Source organism: Chrysochloris asiatica, unplaced genomic scaffold (assembly GCF_000296735.1).
Source record: "Chrysochloris asiatica unplaced genomic scaffold, ChrAsi1.0 scaffold00128, whole genome shotgun sequence".
NCBI lineage: Eukaryota > Metazoa > Chordata > Mammalia > Afrosoricida > Chrysochloridae > Chrysochloris > Chrysochloris asiatica.
The window spans coordinates 6,600,563-6,605,185 of NW_006408646.1; the positions used below are offsets into that span (position 1 = coordinate 6,600,563).

At 39.3% G+C, this 4,623-nt stretch overlaps 1 pseudogene; it reads right to left on the reverse strand.

The window, feature by feature from the left end:
* Positions 1 to 443: 443 nt before the first annotated feature.
* Positions 444 to 998, reverse strand: LOC102831893 (annotated as a pseudogene).
* Positions 999 to 4,623: the final 3,625 nt, after the last annotated feature.

Here is a 4,623-nt window from a genome sequence, read left to right on the forward strand (position 1 = left end):
CCTACTTGGTGCTATAAGAAAGAGTGGGTAAAAACCAGTGCTTGACTTGATGATGCTTAATAAATGTGCAGTTTAAAAGTGACTGGATTACTTGCTTTGTCAAAAGTGTCATAAATAAATTCCAGTGATTTTAATACTACCATTCTCAAATTGGTTCTGACTCCTAGAAATCCTGTATAGGGTTTCTGAGGCTGTAAATCTTTAGGGGAACAGAAAGCCATATCTTTCTTTCAAGGAGCAATTGATAGATTTGAACTATTCACCTTTTGGTTAGCAGCCCAACTCATAACCCACTTCCAGGGCTCCTTTACGTAATAGTAGTAATCAGTAATAGAACATAATTTAGTGATACCAAGTTTTGTTTCAATAGCCATTTATTTGCCTTTATAAATTTTTTTTTTTTCTGCTTTTACTTTTTATGTGCATTTTATTTTAAGTTAAATTTACTCCCGAGCCATAAGTTTTTGTTTCTTCAGTTTCTTCTGAGATATCTTTTTCTTCGGGGCAACCTCCTCTTCTGGTTTAGGAACAGTTTGTTCCTTTTCAGTGAGAATCATCTCAATATGGCAGGGGGAGCTCATGTAGGGGTTGATCCGACCATGAGCTCTGTAAGTTCGGCGGCGCATCTTGGGAGCTTTGTTGACCTGGATATGCTCAATGACCAGAGAATCCACATCTAAACCCTTAAGTTCAGCATTGCTCTCTGCATTTTTAAGCATGTGCAGCAAAAATTCAGTGCTCTTTTTGGGCTACCAACCCTGTGTCCAACCCCACTGTTTGCCCTGGGCACACCTACCATCACCACCATTGTAACGACGGAATGATACACATTGCTTCTGCAAAGTGACATCTTTAAGATACTTGGTGGCTTTCCGGATATGCATACCCTTGATGTCCTGGGCAGTCTCACGGGTGTTCTTAAAATGGACACGGAGATTTGAACCTCTGGATTTGCATGATTTTGTGAGGTTTTCTGGGTCAAGTGAGTAGCGAACCATTTTGTGAGATTACCTCGGGCCGCTTACGGGAAGAGCTGCCTTTATAAATTTTATTTTCTTATTATATTCCAAAAATTTTGCTATTCTTCAGAGTTTTCTAAATGAGTTAATTTCTTTAAATAGAATATAAAACAAAATTAATATTAAAAGTTTAAATTGTATTTGAATTTTTAGGTGATGTTTCATTTGTATATTAAGATGATGTTTTTTGATACTACCTTTCTGGCCAGAGGAGTCCTGGTGTGGCGCTGTGGTTTAAGGCGTCAGACTGCAAAGTCGTTTTAACTGCAAGGTTGGTGGTTCAAGCTCACCAGCTGCTCCTTGGAAACCCTATATAGGGTTGCTATGGGTCGGAATCGACTTGATGGCACTTAACAATAACAATAATTCTGGCCAGAAGGCATCCTAATTTTTAGGATTTATAATATCTTACTCAGAGTTCTTAAATCTTGTTCTCTGCTGTGTTTCACTCTTATCTATGTCTTTGGCTTATGAATCACTGAAATAATAGAGCCAGAGAGAGGTCCCTTTGCCCCCCAATGGCCCTATATCTACAAATTGACCTCCATCTTTACCCATTTGCCTTCTTCCTATTTCAATAAAGCACATGCCTTCCTCCTGTCAAGCCAGACGGCATCCTAATTTTTAGCATTTAGAGGCTTTACCCTCTTTTCTAAATCATCTTTGCAGTAACCCCTTCTACAGATGATAAACTTTAGATACTTCTTAATATTCGATTATTTTGCTTCATTATTTTACTTCATTTGGTTTTCTAGGTTATCTTATTTTCTAGTCATTGATAATAAAATTTAGTTCTATAGACAGTCCTAGGGTTAAGAACAGATTGGTTCCTTACTTCATTTAAGTAAGTCTTTGAGTTTGTGGGTAAGTCGGACCAGGTGCATATGGTTCATATTTAGTCTTTAGTGCAAGAAAAAGCTTTTAAAGTCTTTCCAGTGATTTGAGTTGCACATGCAGCAAGTGAAGGTGAGTGTGACAAAGAATTTGATGTGAGTAGGGGTTCACTTGTCTCAAAGTGAGGGCAAATTTACATGAACAGTTCGTTGTTTTGTTGTTAAATGCCCTTGAGTCATCTCCAACTCATAGCGATCCTGTATAGTAAAGGTTAAGTAAATCCTGTGTATGTAGCTGGAGGACTGCCTTACTGTGTTTTTTTTTTTTTTTAAATCTCATTTGGATTTGCCATTTAAGATCTTTATCACAGAACTGAGTCTTGTTTTTCAAGAGAATGCTGATACTATAAATAATGCTATAAAAATCTATTAGCTCTTTGAGTGCCTACTGAATGCCAAGACATCCTCTTCTGGAGACTGCTTTCTTTACCACACACTGTCTTTGATCACAGCAATCTTGAGGCTCAGGAACTGCTTGTTCTTTTTGTTCTTGTTCACTTTCTTCTTTCATAAAACTTTTTTTTAAATGTTTTTATTGTGAATTGGGTGAAAGTTAACAGGACAGATCATCAGTTTTACATTCAACAAAACTTAGGACTTGTTTCATTACAAAGATTATAATCCCTTCCAAGTACCATCAGTTACCAGTATTTCTCTCTATTCATTTTAGCTCTTTTTTTTTGAACACTTGGGCATATATAATGATTTATAGCACCAAAGGGCACATTCTGCAAGTCTGACTCATGGCTGTCAGCTCTCAGTCCCTCTCTTTTCATGAATCTAGAGTCCTCAGCTGCTCTCGCTCCATGTTCCCATCGCTGCTTCCATCTCTGGTGGTGTTGCTTTTCTAGATAAGGTCCCATGTTCTGCTTGTGCTCTTCTCCTTGATGGTCCTAGGGTCCTCTGTTTCTGGACTGTAAGATTAACTATTCCCTCGTTTTTGTTACAAAACTTCTACCTTTACAGTTGTAACAGTTGCAGTTAGTCATGATAACAATTACTCACTATTGAATCATAAGAATCTTATCCTCATCTCTTTTTACCAGACCCATATAGATGAAAACTATTCAGTGGGGACTATCACACACTCTTAAACTGAACTCTCCCTTGAAACCTTGTAAGTCAGTGCCTTTATCGCCCTCTCATTTTAGGTAGCCAATATCTAAGTTGCCTGTCCCGATCTGTCCTGTGTACTGAGGGGATAGCATTGATACTTGATATGAAGACTCCTTCCCTCTCTGATGGTATTTAGAGCTACTACCTCCATGAGTATAAGGAGCTCTGGTAGCGTAGTGGTTACAAATCGGGCTGCTAACCTCAGGGGCAGCAGTTTGAAACTACCAGCTGTTCCACAGGAGAAAGATGACGCTTTCTGCTCCTGTAAAGATTTACAGCCTTTGAAACCCTGTATGGGTCGCTATGAGTCGGAACCGACTCCATGGCACAAAACCACCACCACCTCCATAAAGATAGGTCAAGTTCATCCAATTGTAGCAATTTACCCTCATATCCTATATCAAAAATTGTTTTAGTCTTCCTCTAGTCGAGTTCTGGTTACCAAGCCATCAAGGGTAGGTCAACTGGGAACTATATGCAAGTTTGGGTGTTCTTGTGCATCTCCCCTTACTTAATATCTGCTGGATGCTTCATTCCCAGCTCTGGCCATCTTTAGCTATGTCCTTGTCCATGTTCTCAGGTGTCCCCAGATCTCACCACACTTTGGACCAATCAGCCCTTCCCTCTTCTCTCTCTCATCTCCAGGTCAACAGGAGTCTATGGAACTCAGCTCATTTCTTCATTGCTGCCTTTGCCCCTCTTCCATGCACTAGTAGACTGACTAATATGGTCACCAGCAAGCTTACATGCCTGCTCATGTGTTCCCTTTGAGTTTCATTGTTGGGGATGGGGGGTCAACATCCTCACTTTTAAGGAGCATTCTGACAGTACTTCTTCCAAAACAGATTTGTTCTTTCTTTTGGTAGTCCATGGTATATTCAATGTTTGTCATTAATATCACAATTGAAATGCATCAGATTTTCTCCAGTCTTCCTTATTCATTGACCAGCTTTTGAATGCATATGAAGCAATTGAGTATAAGGTGGTCAGATGCACCATAGTCTTCAAAGTCAATTTTGCTTATTTTAAAACAAAACGTAACAGCACTTTAAAGAGAACTTTTGTAGCATATTTTCCCCAATGCAATGTATCGTTTGATTTCCTGACTTCTGCTTCCATGGGTGTTGATTGTGGATCCAAATACAATGAAATTCTTTACAACTTCAGTCTTTTATCCATTTATTGTGATCTTGCTTATTGGTCCAGTTGTGAGAATTTTTGCTAATGTTGAAGTGTAATCCATATTTAAGATTGTAGTCTTTAGCTCAACTAGAAGAAGAAAGAAGAGGGGAAAAAAAGAGTAATTTGATGAACTTGACCTACACCTGTGGATGTAGTAACTCAAAAGAGGAAACAAATCTTACAGCAAGGATCATTGCCACCCCCTCCTTACACAGAGTAGCCAACTTGGACATTGGCTACCCAAAATGTGGGGGCTACAAAGGCAAGAAGTGACTGGCTTACAAGCTTTCAAGAGGGAACCTAGATCCAGAGGGTGTGGAGGAAGGTAGAATCTCCACTGAGTAGTATCCAATCCGTCTGGGCGGGGCTGATGAAAGGAGATGCGGTAGGTCTCTTGTGATACAATAGTGAAT